The sequence below is a fragment of the Panthera uncia genome, chromosome F1 (genome assembly GCF_023721935.1).
Source record: "Panthera uncia isolate 11264 chromosome F1, Puncia_PCG_1.0, whole genome shotgun sequence".
NCBI classification, from domain to species: Eukaryota; Metazoa; Chordata; class Mammalia; order Carnivora; family Felidae; genus Panthera; species Panthera uncia.
In genome coordinates, this window is record NC_064813.1 from 60934281 (window position 1) to 60952574 (window position 18294).

Genomic DNA, 18294 nt, shown 5'->3' on the forward strand with positions numbered 1-18294 from the left:
CTCCTCAAAACAAATAAATAAACATTAAAAAACAGAGAACAAGCAATAATTGTTCAGCCATGTCTACTATGCTTTTGCCCCAGAGGCAGCCCTGCAGAGGCTGTAAATGATCCACACTCAGGAAATAATTCACACTCTCTGAAATCCGACTTAGAGTGATCAGAACCCCTAGGGTGAAGGGTTCTACAGCTCACCCCCACGTTACTGTTTAAACCTAAATATCACTAAAAAAAACAAAGAAACAAAGAAAAGAAGCCTATGTTTGATAAAATAGAAATAACCATCTTATTTATACTCATCCTGGAGCTTTTCATAGGATATTGGGGTTGGGAAAGGCTTTGGGCATGAAGCAGTTCAAGCTCAGTCCCAAGGCGTAAGATGACTTCTTCAAAATAAACAGAAAATGAAAATACTCGCCTTCAGTGACTCTGCCACCAATAACCTGGGTCTAGAGTTGTTCTAGAGTTTTGGCCTGGAGTCCGGTCTAGAGTCTAAAGAGTCTAGACTCCATGTACACCAATGACCTTCCCTCGTGAGGAAGATGGGAGGTCTGAGCACCTAAACTTGAGAACCAGGGGTTTAGTTATTAGACTGATACGATTCCCTAGAAGGCATTCCCAGAGATGTTGCTGAGTGCCAGAGGAAAAAAAAAGAACTCTGGGCTAAAATAAGTTTGGGGGGCCACGGGTTAAACAATAAAGACAAGCGTCTCTCTCCAAAGGGACCTAAGTCTCTAATGTGCTAACGTTATGATGAATGTCTGAGGGGAAATTATGTTCCCCTAAATGATACAATCATGAAATTTTTTGTGCATAAATCATCTTCGGGTGCTGTGGTAATTTGCTAGCCGCACTTTAGAAACATTATCTTGGAATAAAAACTAGATTAGGAGAGGTTTTTTTTTTTTTCCTCAGGTCAGTCTAAGAGTCAACCAAGAGCTTACAATTCCAGATGACAGTAGCACGAATGACACTTTTTGTAGAGACTATTTTCCTTTCAGGTGTCCCTGCTTGCGTGCGCGCACACACACACACACGCACACACGCACACAAACGTGACAACGGCCTCACTCAAAAAATGTCTTCCGGCAAAATGACAAAAATGGTAAGAAGGCGAGGCAATGTTTGTGGCTGTTTCAGCCACTTTATATAGGTTACATGTGTTGAGCAGTAATCTTTGCTTCATTTCACAGGTGAGAAATCTGAATTCTGGATCCTGCATAGGCAGTAAATACAGAACTGGGATCAAGCCTCTTTCTGCCCACATCCCATAACCTTGCTTACTTCCACCCAAAAGCTCAACAACAATAATCGCTAACTCCAAGCACTGGGCAACCGGCACTGGTCTCGCGGAGTTTGCCATTGAGGAGAATGAACAGACCCAGAGACAAATTCAGTTAAGACTGGCGTTGTAGTCACTATTGGGCTCTGTTCTCTAACATCTATTCTACCCCGAAGGGTCAAACAAAACCAATCGTGGTGACTCTATTCTGCCTGCCAGGAACTCTTTCAGCAAAGGGCATGTGACTCGATCCTTGCCAATCAGACATGAGGAGAAGTCAGCCAAGGGCTCTGGAACAGGTCTCCCCAGTCCCAAGAAAGCAACACGGAGAAAACAGTTGTGCTCGTCTTTTAGACGCTGTCGTACCTGCGCGTGATTCCCTGAACGGCTGCCATCGTCCTGCTTGAGACTGAGGAGGAAGCCCAGGCAGTGGGGAGCAGAAGGCAGAGCTGGACAAGTGGGTGGGAGGCAGATCATAAAAGGCTTTATGTGTTGGGTGACCATATAATTTACCACCCAACCCGGAGCACTTCTGAGAGTGAGCTCGGGGATGCTACTCATAAATATGTGCCTGTTAAGGCACAAAAGGGACACATCTTCTTGCATCCGATGCCAAGGAGTGTGGGCTGTGCCTGGGTCTGGGCACTTCACAGCTTTTAAGGAAAGGAAGGCAGCTCAGTTACACCTTTCTGGCCACAGTGGGGAGAAGAGGTTCATGGAACAGGCCAAGAATTGGGATGAGGCTGGAGGCATGGTCTGTAGTAGAGAGGTGGAAGGACTGACCATGGGCATGTCATAGAGATGAGAAGGATGAAAAGTGTTTAGAAGGAAAATAACTAGGAGAACCTGGAGGCTGAGTAGCTCTGAAGGAAGAAGATGGGATTCTGAGGATGGAATCCAGTTCCTGGCATGGACGTCTACATGAAAGACGGTGTCACTTCCCAGGACTGGGGCCACATGAAGGCCACAGTCCTCACCTCACCCCGGGGAAGGCCCCGGTGACCAAACTCTGAAGACTGGGGTAGGCTGAGCTCCCCTGGACCCGCTGAAGAGGCTTGTGTGTGAGATGGCATCTTGAAGGGATTCGTAGAAAATAAATTAGGGGTGGGAGGAAATTGTTTGTTCTGACAAAGATTAAGAACGAGAGAAAAATTTGAGGGACAAGAATCAGTTAGTGGCTCATCTATCGGACTGTCAACAAGAAAAGACTGAGGGCAACATATTGTGACGTGTCTGAGGCCCAGGACACATCAAGGAGACAAACTCGCACTTCGTGCCTGGATTTTAGATCACATGCATGCTGTGACTCTGTTCAAATCATTCCCTTTCTCCCCCAGATCAATCTGTCTCTCCCTCATTTCCTCTCCTTGTTGTCTTATCAGTTTTAATACCACTAGGGGGCCCAATTTTTATTAAGCATTCCAATGCCCGGCCAAGGCAACATATGCAATGTGGTGTTACTGGCCAGGGGATAAAATGCCCACTGCCCTATTGCTTGGGAATTCATTAACTCATTCATTTAACAAATACCTCTACTGAACACCATTATGTGATAGGTCTGTCCTTTCATCACAGAGAACAGAAAACAAGGCATGATCAGTGCATGTCTGGCCAACTTCCATGCTGTTTGTTCATGCCTGTAATCTAATCCAATAAGGACATCTGATAGGCTGGTGTTTGTCCAGAAAACACGCCGCTCTCTCTCCTCCCAATTTCCCTCCCAAATTGATGACCTTACGACGCACTCTACAAGAGCCACAGAGAAAAACATGAAGAGGCTAACTGAAGTTGGCCTTGAGTGTGACCACGATCAAATAATACACAGTTTCTGTAGGCCAACGATGAGTTTTCTCTTTTCCTATTACAGCTCATCTTGCAAAAAGACCCTTCGGAGCCTAAGAAGACCTTCCCTCTTTCTGTATTCTGTCGTCGGTGCCTTCAAAACCACAGCGTCTATCGCCAACTCTTATGGCTGGTGGTGCTCAAAGCGAGAGCGGCCTTAGGATGACTCAAAAATAGTTCACCTCTTAAGGGAAAACTTCTTTCAGTTAATGAGAGCTCTCCTATTTGGTCATTCATTCAATGTGTTTTCTATTGGCTACTCTCTATAAAGTCCCCATCCCAGGTGTTGGGGACACAGAAAACACCCATAAATAACCCTCCCTCTTGGAGCTTTTACTCTGGCAAGGACACCAAAGAGTAAGACAGTAATTATTCAATTAATGTTTTAATCACGATTATGATGAGTGCTAGGAAGGAGTACAGGGGCTAAGAAAGCCTGGAACAGGGGAACTGACCTCATCCGGAGAGATAAGGAAGGCTTCCCGGAGGGAAAGGAGACATCGCCAAGGTAAAAGGGAAGGTGAGTTTCTAGAAGGAAGATGAACCTGAGATAAGGGCCTTAGATGAGAAGAAGCATGGGGTTAGGGGGTCCCGAAGGAAGAGCAGTGTGGCTGGCGCTTAGAGAGAAGAAGCAGAGAAAGGTCTGGAAAAGTTGTAGAGGAGGCAGTTTTCAGTTAAACAATGTTCACGTAACTTACAGTTGACCCTCGAACCACACAGGTTTGAACTGCATAGGTCCACCTATAAGGGGATTTTCTGCGATAAATAAGGTACAGAACTGTACATGGATTTTCTCTTCCTTATGATTTTCTTAACGTTTCCTTTTCTCTAGCTTGCTTTATTGTAGGAAGACAGCATGTAATACATATAACATACCAAATGTGTGTTAATCTACTGTTTATTTTATAGGTAGGGCTTCCGGCCAACAGTAGTCTATTAGTGGTTAAGTTTTGGGGGGAGTCTAAAGTTATACGTGGAATTTCAACGTTGGGGTCAATGCCCCAACCCCCGTGTTGTTGCTCAAGGGTCAACAGTACTTTGGGGGGATTCATACCACTGCTTCGAAGGCCTGCGATAATGGTGAGTGGACCAGGAGACTCAGACTTTTGCTGGAACGGGCACAACCAGAAAAGAAATAGGAATGTGTATGACTCATTCCTACCAAAGCCAAGGGAGGGAGTCTCTGGTGCTGTTCACCTAGTACCTGACAGTGAACAACCTTATAAAACCCTTATTCTTATATTTGTCATCTCTCTGGTGATTGCATGTACCTGGAAAATAAGCCAGAGGAAGGAAGTAGGACCAACTGATGAGCAGTGTCCTCGCAAGTTACTTCAGGGAAAAAAAGTCCCATCACGGCTGTCTCCTGCCCTCGGGCTTACGGAATATAACTTAGCACAGCCTGTGTCAACACAAGACACAAATCCCTAATCTCCTGGGACTTGAAAATGGGCTGGGAAGGCATGGATCTAAACAGACCCCTCAACCATAACTAATTCAACATGTGTTATAGACACCGCTTGGCATAGAATTATTATTCTGCTAGTTTTCCGAGTAAAAATGGAGACCAGTCACATCCAAAAGGCAGGTTAGACAGATAATAAAGGGCTAAGCCTTATGCCTACTGGAGCACCTCATCCTTTCCAAATTACCAGAGGACAGCAAACTACATCCCTAACACAAGCTCAAACGCCGATGTGAGTATAGATATACATATGCACGAGCATGTACGTTTATACATATGTAAATAGGCACATAAATATTCATTGCCATATTTCATCTGACCCAGGATACCATATTTTGTGACATGAACCATTATTTTCTAGTAAGAAAGAAAAAAAATGCTGCCAGTTAAACTGACATCCTGTTGACTGGGAGACCCATCACAATTTCCAAGAAGTTAAAACATGAAAATGTAAGTGTTAGAATTGAAGAAACGAGGTCTATCTGAGGGTGTATATTGGGTGCGTGGCACACACCTACTTTTTTTCATGTCTGTTAACCTGTCCACAACCAAACATCATGTTAGAACATAGTCTTGGGTGATTGTCTCCTGTTGCCCAAATCATAAGAGATCAGAAAAAGATCACATCGGCACATTTCGATTGTGCTGACATCCCTTTATTCCCGCTGAAGTCCCACCGGATGCATGAAGCCTTTCCCGACGGATCGCCCTTCCCATCACTGCTGGAAGACCTGCGTTCGTACTACGCAATCCCAAACTCGATATAGAAAGTCTGATTTTCACCTCTCACCATTTCTGTTTTCAGCGGTGTTCCAGCATCAGGAATAAAGGTTCTTGCAAGTGTGTGTGTGTGTGTGTGTGTGTTGTGTGTACGAGGGGGAGGGATTACTGGGGACCACACTTTCTATCTATCCCAGGGAGTTTTAGCAAGTACATCCGTAAATACCCATGCTCTTGACTTGTTCTCCCCCCAGCGCTCTAAAATGCAAAGTGTGAACGCTCCCACTAGGTTGCTTATTAGTGTTACTGGCTCTGTTCAAAAAGAGAAAGCCTCATAAGAAAATCGATGCAAGATTTGTCACTCGGACGACAAATCTCCCCTTCAGTAAATCCTTTACTTGGTTTGAATCCAGCCACCAATTATGTTTTTATTTATTTTTGAGACAGAGAGAGACAGAGCATGAGCAGGGGAGGGGCAGAGAGAGAGGGAGACAGAATCTGAAGCAGGCTCCGGGCTCCGAGCTGTCAGCCCAGAGCCCGACGTGGGGCTCGAACTCACGGACCGTGAGATGATGACCTGAGCCGAAGTCGGACGCTTAACCGACTGAGCCACCCGGGCGCCCCTCCAGCCACCAGCTATGAAGTATTAGTTAGGAGTAGGCACTACCGAGGTAGTGGCAGAGATGCAAAGAGAAGAGTGACACTGCTCTTGGACCCCCTCCCCGGGCCAGATGAGGGCTGGAGGCTGCTCACAGAGAGGCTGTGGGGGGCAGACACCCCAACGTGCAAGCATAATGCCCTGTGATACAAGACACATATGTCACAATGCACGTGACCCAAGAAAGGTTTGGGCCATAATGGTAGCTGCTTCGGGGTGACGGTGCTGAAAAGGGTTCTGAGGCCCTAGAACTCACCCACCGATCTGTGCCACCGGAAGGCATGGCTGGGAAGGAATTCACAAACAGCACAGCTGAGCAAAGAATGACAGGTCACTCATTAACAACTTGCAACATTTTGGTCGTTGGGCCAGGGTCACGGAGAGGCAACACGGTTACTATGCTAGCATGTTTCTTGCCAGTTTGTTTGTAAGCATCCTCAAAAAGGAGAAACATTACGACAACAATAAACATATAGGAAGGACAGCAGTCTCCAGAGTGTATTCACAGGGCATTCTCGCCACAAGATGCTCTCAAAAAGGAGATCTGCGATCAAATGCATTTGGGGTGCACCGCATCGTGGGGTGGGGGGAGGGACGCCCTAACATGGGATTAGCATAACAAAGATCTTGGAGGTTTCGTGGTAAAGAATTCCCATGGAAATTTCCCTTTTTTTGTTACTGTCTACCTTCCCTCCCTTCCTTCCTTCCTTCCTTCCTTCCTTCTTTCCTCCCTCCCTCCATCCTCTCCTCCTTCCTCCCTTCCTCCCTTCCTTCTTTCCTTCCTTCCTCCCTCCTTCCTTCCTTCCTTCCTTCCTTTCTTCCTTCCCTCCTTCCTTCTTCCCACCCTCTCCCTCTCCTCTCTCCTCTCCTTCCTTTCTTTCCGCCCTACTTGCTTTTATTACCAGCCAGCATTTTGCAGCAGAGTAACATTCCTACAGGACACGCTGGGGAAATAGTTTCTCCGTTGATGTTCCCTCATCCCCACATTTATATGTTCCCCCGAGCCAAGCAACCAACATGAGGGAAGCAGGCCGTTCTCGTAAGTGCTAAGTGCTCGCGATGGTAAATGCTAAGAGGCTCGCGCCGCGCGTGGAACGCTAGCTTGGAAAATCCTGCGTGGACGGGACTAGACTGTCAGACAAAACCCTACTGGGCAGGACCCACCGGAATGGGTAGGATAAAGGCAAAGTAAACTCTGAAAACTCTTAAAACTTTCAATTTACATAAATAGCCGCTATCTTCATTTCCCAGACCTGAAATGCGTCTTCTATGATCCACAGTGAATGCACTTTTATACGTAAAACATACTCCTTATTTGCCAACAGTATGATGGGCCCCAGCAGCAGCTGCATGAAAGGAAACAGGACTCCAAATGTGGACCCCTGCACCACGGGAATAAAGGCCCTGAGGGCAGGGGGGCAGGCGCTGTGAGCATCTAGAGTCATCGGATACCCACTAAGTCATCAGTATCTGCAACTTACCTCGGCCTTTTGGCTAAGATCAAGTGTAGGAAACGTTCTCTTAATTTTCTGTGAAACCGAACATCGGGTTTGACCACCACGTACTGCGTGTCCACTCTGTGAAAGGAGGCTGCAATTTGAAAGAAGGGCTCTAATCCCCGGAATCTTCTAGTATGAAAACACTAGCAGCTATCCAGTGCCTTTACCTAGGAAATGGCTGGGGGATGGGCTGTGTCCCCAGAAGGGGGAACTTCTGGCCCCAGAGAAGCCTCAAAGTGAGACGCTTAGCCAAGGTCCCCTCACTCCAGAAAATTCTGCCCCTATAATGAACAGCATAGCATTTTGTGTGCATAGCCACTTACTGTATTTCATATAAAGGCTTGATCTTCAGTGATACCCACAGCCAAATTGCTCTATTTTATCTAGTTTAATCGTGGGTGATTTATCTTCATTATTGATCGTGTATCTTTGAAACTTATGTACTATTTGTCACCTTGGTTTCCATTCACTTTAAATCTAAATTTTGATCTATTTTTCATAAGCACGATAATAATCCTGTTACATAATTACAGACCATATGATTATACATAATTACGTGATATGATTATAACTATCATATATAACCTTACCATAATTATTTTCAGTAACAAAGTATGCTAGTCTTCATCGTCTTAACCTTAATTCTTTTCCTTGAAGTGAGGAATAGAAAATGCTGACGTTCGTGAGCTAGCCCGTGTTTGGCTTCCGCCCCGAATAAAAGAAGTCCGAGGCCTTTCTTCTTCCCTAGTCAGCGGGACAGAAGTCTGTGATCCCTTAAAGCACAACCCCTACTGAGTTCCTTGGGTTGTTTTGTTTTTTTGTTTTTTGGGGTTTTTTTTTTGGCTTTCAGGCTATCACAATGTCCCCATCGGGGCAGAATTCATAAAGGAAATCTAGTTCCTTGTGTGGTTAAATGAGAAGCCCCTAATATCCTCTGGGGAAGGTCAGGTAAATAGCCTTAGACTCACCATCACGGCCCTTGGCAACTCATTATTTATTTTTTACTTATTTATTTTAATAAACACTAATATAGCAGTAGCTGCTGTATGCCAGATACTGTTCTAAGCATTTTATAAATACTGACCCAGAACTTCCCCCCAAAAGAGTAATGAGCCCCACCTCAAGGAGCGCTCAGAAGAGCTGAGAGAGCTATGTTGCCATCTTATTTTTAGAACTTGCACTAAGTCCCTCGGCAAGGAAATCTCGGAACAAAAACTCAGAGTCCCCAACACATAAATCAATATTAGAAAAAGAACGAGAGCAGAAAGTCACAGCCTCGCGGGCCCCTCCCTCGTTATAATTTCATTGCACCCGCTGTTCTGACCCCTTCCAGAACTTTCTGGGAGCAAAAGTTTACCTGATGAACCCAGGGGAAACACCAAGAAGCAGTAGTTGGTGCTGGAACAATGGTTCCTGAAGTGTGATCCAGGAAACTCGGGCAGAGGGCCCACGAGGTCAAAACTATTTCCACAGCAATACATTACTGCCTTTCCACTCTTTTCTCTCACAAGAATATATAGACCCAAAGTTTCCAAAAGCTCCATGACGTGTGGCTCCACGACATCGCCCAGAAGCTGCTGGACCTCCGGCCACCTCTGCCGGTCCGCCCTGTGGGATGCCGGGTGACTCACACACGACATGAAACAAAGGGAATGAGCGGACACGCTGAGCTCACCCAGAGCTGGCCTGCCCCCAGGCCGTGCAAATTCTCTTTCCTGCGCCCGTAAGGCAGGCTCTGCCACCAGAGCGAAGGCTGACGACATGCATCTGTGCAGGGTGATCTCAGTTCACAGAGAAAGGACCAGCAAAATCTACTGGGAGCCTCAGGCCCAATTTGCCGGAAATAAAGCCTATCCGGTAATCCCTGTGTGCACGTGACTCAAATAGTGCACACGTGGGAAGGGAAAGGGTAGCAGTGGGTTATTTATTGACCTTAAGTAAGTAGAGTCTCCTCTGTACCTTAGTCACCCCCTCTGGAATATGGAGATATCCCAGGTGCCTCGCAGGCTTGTGAGCTAATACAGATAGTCTGGTACAGAGCCAGAACAGATCGCCGTTGCTTTATTACCATTCGTTAGATACATGAGAGGCCCCAGCGAGCTTCAGAGCGTGCAAGAATGAGCTCCCTGTCAGTGGAAGGCCACGAACCCCCATTCACTGCTCTAGAAGGTTCCCTCATGCCACCTAGCAACACTCGGGTTCTACCTTGTCCTCCCGGCAATCTTGCTCAAGTGGCTGCAATGTGCTTTGTGAAACGATGGTGGTTATCTGGCGGTCAGTCTCATCATCAGGAATTAAATGGTAATAAAGAGACTCTTTTGCTGCGATTTGCACATCACCAAAACAGGCCTCCCCTGTGGGCTGAAGCCACACTCAGAAAGTCAGCGGAGTATATGGAAGAGCTGGAAGGTTCCTGGCCTATGCTGCGTTGCCTGTCCTCAGGACTGAAATGAGATTTCGAGGCACCGCAGGATGACGTCCAGATGAGCTGAGATGGATGGTCAGAGTGACAAAGGGCACACAAGAAACAAAACTTTTCTTTTAATGTTTATTTTTGAGAGAGAGAGACAGAGTGCAAGCAGGGGAAGGGCAGGGGGGGATGGGGACACAGATCTGAAGCAGGCTCCAGGCTCTGAGCTGTCAGCACAGAGCCCAATGCAGGACTCGAACTCATGAACCTGACCTGAAGGCAGATGCTTAACCTACTAAGCCATCCAGGCGCCCCCAGAACTGGACCTTGAAAACCAGCTCACTTTTGGACATGTTATGGTGATACTGTGATTAGTAATAAGAAATACACATTTGGTCTTCGTCCCCCATTCCTGGCACAGAGCTCCTAAAATCCTCGGAAATTTCCTAAGTGAAAGGCAAGAAGAAACAACAGACACCAGAATCCAAAGAGAGCTGTGGCTGTGGCTGTAGCTATAAGAGGGCACCTGCTGAGGCTGTGGCCTTCAGTAAAACATTGCCTCTTCCCAACTTTGGCCCAGCAGGGAGGGACCCAAGGAAGTAAATACTCCAATCCTCCTTTTCTCCCATCTTGCCATCTCACCTCCTCCTTCCAATGGCTAAAACCAACTGGAAGCCAGATGGCGGGGGGCTCTGGTAGATCATTTATAATGACAGCATCTCTAGCCACACAGCAGCGTGGACCAAGGGGCCGGGTGGATCTGGAGGTGTATACAAAGAACAAGGACGAAGAAAATGCACCCCAGAGAACCCCAACATTTAGATGTCAAAGGGAAAAGGAACTTGCGAAGGAATCACTGGCAAGGTAGAAGGACCATCAGGAAGGAAAGCACCGAGTCCTGGAAGCTAAGTGAGAAAAGGTTTCGCTAAAGTAGAAGTGATCCACGGAGTCAAACGCTGCTGAAGGCTCCAGAAGATAGACTCCATGCCAAGAAGCAGTGAAGGTCATTGTTGAGGTGGTTAAGAGCTGTTTGGGTAGAGGGGTGAGAGTGAAAGTCTGAAGTGGATGTAAGAGAGCAAGGGAGGAGAGGCATTGAAGACAGACATTCAAGACAGGTCTTCTGAATGTTGCTACAAGAAGAGCAAAACACTGGAGTTGTAAGTTGCCTGGGTGAACGGAGTAAAGAGGTTTTGGTTTGACTGATTTTTGTAAAGAATGAAAACGCTGACACATTGATTCATTCATTCCAAGTATTACTAATTGCCTATTCCAGCCTGAAAAAAATCCAATTTTTGTAGTATCCCGAGACTTTGAATCCTATTAAAACATCCATGCCCAGGGGCGCCTGGGTGGCTCAGTCGGTTAAGCGTCTGACTTCAGCTCAGGTCATGATCTCGCGGTCCGGGAGTTTGAGCCCCGCGTCGGGCTCGATGCTAACAGCTCAGAGCCTGGAGCCTGCTTCGGATTCTGTGTCTTCCTCTCTCTCTGACCCTCCCCCGTTCATGCTCTGTCTCTCCCTATCTCAAAAATAAATAAACGTTAAAAAAAAATCTAAAAAAAATAAAATAAAACATCCATGCCCAGCAGCATTTCTCACCATAGAAATGTTCCTTTCATAATATGCAATACCCATTCCTCCCCCATTCACCCTATTCCACCTCCCCTCGTGTTTTGCCACCACGATTTTGTACTTCAAGGACAAAACGAGGCAGAAAAGTGAAGACTTTCACTCCAAGGATACATCTAGACTATAGAAGTTACCTTGAAAAGAGGCCAGAGAAAAATGCTTCCCTGTCCAGCGTAGGATCAAGCAGGATTCCAGCATTTAGTTGTGCATAGTGTAATCTCCAAGTTGTAAACGGAACACAAACGTGGTATTGTTAGCTGCAACTAGTAAGACAAGATTAGGCCCCTCCTCCCAAACAAGGGAAACGAACTATTCTTTTCCAAGGAAAAGAAGATAGAGGGCGTGGTGTCCAGTATCCCCAGGGTCAACTGTCTACCTTCTATGCAGATACATTTGCTCTATCTTGCGGAAGGGACCTCCCCTGAAGGGAAATTGCATATAGTGTGCTGCCCTGAGAGATTTAATGTAGGAGTTAGAAGTACAGAATCTGGAAACTAGACTGGCCGGGGTTGAACCCTGACTCTATTGCTTACTAGCTCTATACCTTGGGCAAGTTACCCTCTGCCTCGTATGTAATACGTGAATAATGATGGTGCCTACCCCATAGCGTTAAAATCACCAGAAAAATACACATCGCATGCTTAGAGCTGTACCCAGTACCTGGTTAATGTTGTTTAATTGTTTGACATAGCTTTCTCCAGGACTGTCTCTGAGCTCATGGGCACCATTTAGGGGCCGCTGGGTAGAAGGCAGTGTTTCTTCCCGGAGGTTGGGGTGCCTGGAAGGCTGAGGATTCACTGGGTGTGGCCAAGGTGCTCTCAAGCACTAAAGAGCTGTTCTAGTTAATACAGGGTATAGGGAAATACAGTCAGTGCTGTGTAATTTTAATTAAACCCGTTAAATCTAGCACCAGCATAGACTGTAAGTGCCGGCTTCCAAAAGTAACAAAATGTATCGGTTATGTCTAAAGCCCTGCCTCTTCGTGGGCCTGCGCTGGAAAGGCAAATGAGCCAAACATCCAGAAACAGAGTCAACAGGATGAGGCACTGGAGTTCTGGTGGTTTGATCCCGTCCATATACAAAAGGTAAATGATTCTTCCCTCCAATCGGATAGTCACCCAGCAAGAAGTGACAGAAGCCAGCCAGTGCGCTCCACAAGCTCCCTCCCCCCAGTTCCTGTCCCACTTGATCATTAGATCTAAATAGAAGATAATCAGATCTTCTCTCCGCGGAGAGAAGGGTACACGGCACACAACTGGAAACCATCCCGGATCCCCGGGGTCAGGACCACCGGCTCCCGTTCTGAGCGGAGTCAGAGCTGGTCGTGCCCATCACGCCTGGATCACTGCTTGGATCTGCGTGGCGGCGGGACTCCGGTTGCTGCTGAATCTGGTTGATTCAACTGCACGTTCGCTGAGCCCTCTCCCCCCACCCCCCGCGGGGCGCCATGGGGCGGGGGGATGGGGGGCGGCGAGCTTAGGGGATCGGGTCGCCACCGCCCCGGGTGGAGCCGGCAGGTGCCTCCGGTGGGGTCCGCGGGAGGGCGCTCACCCGCTCGCCCCTCGACCAAGACCACCCTCCTCCACCGCGCGGCGGGCAGAAGAGCGAGCACCCAGCGGGGGGGCCACAGATTCCCAGAGTTGATTTCCACCCGCGACGACCCCTTGCGGCCCGGCCCACCGCGCAGCCCCGGGTCCCCGGCACGCTCGCCCTCCGTGTCCCGCGCCACTCCCGGCGGGAGGGCGACCCCTACTGGCCGAGACGCGCGGCGGGGCCCCTTGGGCCACCTGGCTCCCAGGCTGCACCTGTGCGTCCCCCGCCACAGACTCCAGCTGTTCCAGAGCTTTTTTCCCCACGAGCTAACATTTTGAATCATTGTTTCATTTGTTCTTTCGCTTCCTTTTGAATGTAAAAATCGAGCCAGTGTATCATTTTCGAGTTCACGTTCCAATCCCTCCATTGCCACGACACTCCTAATTTCAGTTGCCTTCCAGAAAACTCTCCATTTGTCTTTGTTTCCAGGCGGAAGGGGCAAGTAATCTGGGTTTTGGTAAGGAGTTATATGTACTATGACAGGATATGTAATTTCATGATGTAGAAGAGGTGATCCCCTTCTACCGCCTGTGGTTAAAACTGAACGTCTATAAAATATTTAAATTTCTTCCCGTCACTTTTTCTCTGCTACTCAGGGCCGTCTTCCCAAATATCCACCCTCAGAGAGGTGGCAAGGGCCGTGTTGGATACCTGGGGACAGAGAAATCTGAGCCAACCATTTAATATCCTCGAGATTTTTTTTTCTTTTTGAGTAATACATGTTGGCAATTAAAGATAAAATATATAAACTACAAAGTCAGTGCAAGAGAAACGCAGAGAAAAGCCCCTGTCTAGTTCATCTTCCCAGAAAAACCAGTCACTGTCACAAAACCCTGGTTTCTTTCTGTCCTTCGAGATTGTGTGTGTGTGTGCATGTGTGTGTGTGCGCGTGTAACACAAATGGAAGCAAAATATACACACTTCACAGCATCTTTTTATTCACTTAATACCATCAACCCATATATACCTCCTTACAGTCTTTTTACTTAAGGATTTTTAATAATTTTATTACTTTAAATATTTTCATTACATTTTTATGACTATGACATCGTTCTTTACCCAGTACCCTCGTGGCTAGATAAAGATGTTTAAGTTGTTTCTACTCTTTTGCTGTTACAGGACCAAAAAAAAATATGCTGCAATGAATGTTCTTGTCTAAAATCCTTGTCTGCAATTCCGAAGCCCGAACAGCTTTAAAAAATGCAAGTCTCTTCAAATTTTTGGCACACTCATTTGGCAGCTAAACTATAGCTTGAACCAATGTAAGGCTATTTATACTCTTTATACTACTTAATGTGAATTCATATATATTTTTGCTGACATGTTACTGGGTTTCATTACAGGTTGTTATCCCGACTCCCACTGGAGTTGTTGCAAAAAAAATACTGTGTTGTATGCACAGACTTATCTTTCTAAAATGCAGGCAATTTTAAGTTCTAACGCACATTCAGCACTAACAGTTTTAGAGCGGTGATGGTAGCCCTGTATAGATATCTTGGTACATACTTATGAGTTTGTATCTTCAGGATACATTTGCAAAAGTAGAGTTGCTAATGATATGTGCATTTGAAATTTTGACAGACTGTCAAATTGTTCTTCAAAGGGGCAAACGATTTACATCACAAACAGGATTAAATAAAAATGCCTGTTCTTTCACCCCCATACAAAACCTTTCCAAAATTTGCTAATGTGATCAGTGAAAAGATAGTAACTTGCATAGTTTTGAGTTCATTTTATTATGGGTGAGATTAAGCATCTTTAGAATTCATCCTGATTTTATGTACCTTCTTTAAGTATTAGGTTAATTACACCATTGACTCTCAACATGTGTGCCAAATATTTTTTTCCCAGTTTGTGTTTTCTTTTGGTTTTATGATAATTTATTGTACAGATATAATTTATTTTGTAATTAATTATATTTATTCATCACTGCTCCAACTGGAATTTAATTTGATGTAAGGAATTGTTTGCCTGCCATAACAAATTGTCACAAAGTTAGCAGTTTAAAAAATGTATTGTCTCGGGGCGCCTGGGTGGCTCAGTCGTTAAGCGTCTGACTTCGGCTCAGGTCACGATCTCGCGGTCCGTGAGTTCGAGCCCCACGTCGGGCTCTGGGCTGATGGTTCTGAGCCTGGAGCCTGCTTCCGATTCTGTGTGTCCCTGTCTCTCTGCCCCTCCCCCGTTCATGCTCTGTCTCTCTCTGTCTCAAAAATAAATAAACGTTAAAAAAAAAAATTAAAAAAAAAAAACATAAAAAATGTATTGTCTCTCGATTGTGTAAACCAGAAGTCCAGCACGGTTGATATTAGAATCAGCACAGCCTGGGGGCACCTGGGTGGCTCAGTCGGTTAGGCAACCGACTTCAGCTCAGGTTATGATCTTGCAGTTCGTGAGTTTGAGCCCTGCGTCGGGCTCTGTGCTGACAGCTCAAACCCTGGAGCCTGCTTCAGATTCTGTGTCTCCCTCTCTCTCTCTCAAAAATAAATGAATATTTTTAAAAAATTTAAAAAAAAACCCAGCACAGCCTGATTCAGAGTCTCACTGGGCTAAAATCAAGGTATTGGCCAGGCAGGATTCTAGCTCCTTGCACAGGAGGTCTGAAGTCCCTCTTTTCCTGGTGTTTGTCAGGTAGGGGACCAACCTCGGCTTCTACAGGACACCTATCCTCTCCAGTCACATGGCCCTTCTCACAATATGATGGTTTGTTTCTTGAGCAGCCACAGACTCCCATCTACTCTAGCTTTGGTCTGACTTGAGCTCTATTTCTCTTCTGCTTATAAAGGCTCGTGTGTTTACACTGGGCCCACTTCAAAATTCTGGGATCATCTCCCTATCTGAAGGTCAACTGTGCCCAAAGACGACGCAACCATGAGAGTCACTCTGGGCAAAGATCATGGGGCACGTTTTGAATTCTGCCTACCACAAGCAATGCAGAACTCCAAAACAACTCCAACTTCTTTCGATTGTTAGGCAGTTGTCCCCAGATTATCTTGAAGAAACCACTGACACCAATCTGTTTGGTTGTTTGAAATTCAGAGGTCTGGACAATTCAGGAATTCGATGATCTGAGTGGAACTCAGCCCATACCTTTCGGCCACCTCAACTCCTCTAGGAGCAAGAGATCAGTATTTGTCAATTCTAACACTCCCGGAAGTCAGAATAGTCCCATTCTGGGGCCAGGTCCACGGACTCCAAATGAAAGGTCCAGGGCTCAGTGGTGCCACGTGAGGGAAGAAAGAGTGGAAACTCAGGTGTGTGGCTGTTCCATGAAGAGCTCACCCCTGTAGAGATGAGGGAAGGGTCTGGGTCTTGTAGGTTCAGTACTCATTAGACTCTGGGAGTGACAGCCAGAGAAAATTGAGCCCCGGGGGCTTCAAGGCATTGGAGCACTGCTGGCAGCCCCCCTCCTCCGCCCCCCGCCATCTACCCCCCAACCCCGCACCCTGCGGGAAAGACCTAGTTGCTTGTATTTCCAGAGACTTGGCTTCAACTTCAACTTGGCCTCCACTGAAAAAGTGACCTTCAAGCCGCTGCAGACTTTGAACGGCTGAGCAGTTAAAAATGACAGAGAAGCCAGGACAGCATTTGGGAGGATCGCAATGTCATTTATTCAAGCTGTTAAATTGTTGTATTTTGTAAAGGATAGTTGTCATCACATCGTCCTTCTGTCCACATCTCCATGTGTGCTTCCAAGAACTCCAGTGCTCTCGTCTTGACTTTTGTTTTGTTGTTGTGGATAGTTTGGTTTCTGGACACTCGGCAGGACAGCCTGGTCGTGATAACCCTATTCCTGTACAGTCTTTGATCCAGTCCCTTACTAACAATCTGCCAGCTCTCTCCCTGGCTGGCTATTTGCTATCTTCCTCATCCATTTCTACTCTGAACTTTAAAATCCAGCTCTGATCCCCTCCTTGTGCCGGAATTGTCGTAGATGACCAAGAATGAAATGACTTACCCTTAACTCGTTATAACGGATTTCTCTGTAAATCTCTCTGGAATGAGCTTGCCTCCAGTTGTAAGCAGGGAAAAAACAAGTACTGTCTTGAAATCAAATACTCCCTCCTTTCTTTTCCTTCCCTCCTATTCCTCGTAGCTATTCTTTTCAAATCCCCACGCATCCAGCCAAGCTCAGAACTAAAGCATGTGATGGGATTTTTTGTATTGTTTTTTATTTATTGGGGTTTTTTTTAATATCTTATAATCTTACTCATAGGCCACAAATAAAAAACCATTTTCCCTTTCTAAAAGTCTCAGAAATGAGAAAATACATGCTTGTGAATAAATATGCTTTCTTTTCAATTACAGAATGTAAATGTTTACAAATGGAGATCCTTTTGTAATCAAAGACATAGAGAATATAGCATCAGTCCAGTTGTTAAATAGAATGGGATAGAGTTACTTCCTAGCCTAAGGAAGAAAGAAATCTGTATATAGCCTATATCTAAAGTTGTACCTATGACACCTATCCACAGGTAAACTCATTTATGAATCACTAACAACAACAACAACAACAAATGTGGTTCTTAAACATCAAGAGTCTCTGGGGCTTTTCTTTCCCACTACAAACCCTCTACAAAGCTTCCCAGAATTCCTGTCCTTGAAGCAGGAGTCAAACTGGATAGCAAGGAATAAGCCCCAGGAAGACTGAGATGGGCCCTCTCTAATCCAGTATTCTACCGTCCATCATCAACAGACCCTTGTCTGTATTTCATAGCGATAAAAAACATGATTTATCAGATAATGGAAAGAACTCAGATTTTCAGGTGCCAGGTAAGAAACATGCATTTTGGGGGGTAGGGGAGGTGGGGTGGAGTTTCATTACTAGGAATAGAGCTCACTCTGCACTCAAGTTGTTCTTACTACTTTTTCTTTTCCACAAGAAGGAATCGTACCGCACAAAGTGATTTTGAAGGTGGCAGTAACAGCAGAGAGAACCTCCGTAAATTCTGGCTTGGTACTCCCAACACCATTCCACAGTAAGAGAGTGAAACCAAGGAGCGCCTGGGCGGCTCAGGCAGTTAAACGTCCGATTCTTGATTTCAGCTCAGGTCATGATCTCGCACCTGGTGGGATCGCCCCATGTCAGGCTCCTTGCTGACAGCATGAAGCCCGCTTGGGATTCTCTCTCCCTCTCTCTGCCACTCCCCCACTCACGCTCTTTCACTCTCTCTCAAAATAAATAAAAAACATTTAAAAAAT

At 46.0% G+C, this 18294-nt stretch overlaps 1 long non-coding RNA gene across 1 annotated transcript; it reads left to right on the forward strand.

Moving 5' to 3' along the window:
• The first annotated feature begins 14174 nt into the window (after nt 1-14174).
• Nucleotides 14175-18294, forward strand: LOC125925560 (uncharacterized). The gene is made up of 2 exons (XR_007458874.1): nt 14175-14357; nt 17568-18294. It is a non-coding gene; the product is annotated as an uncharacterized LOC125925560 (long non-coding RNA).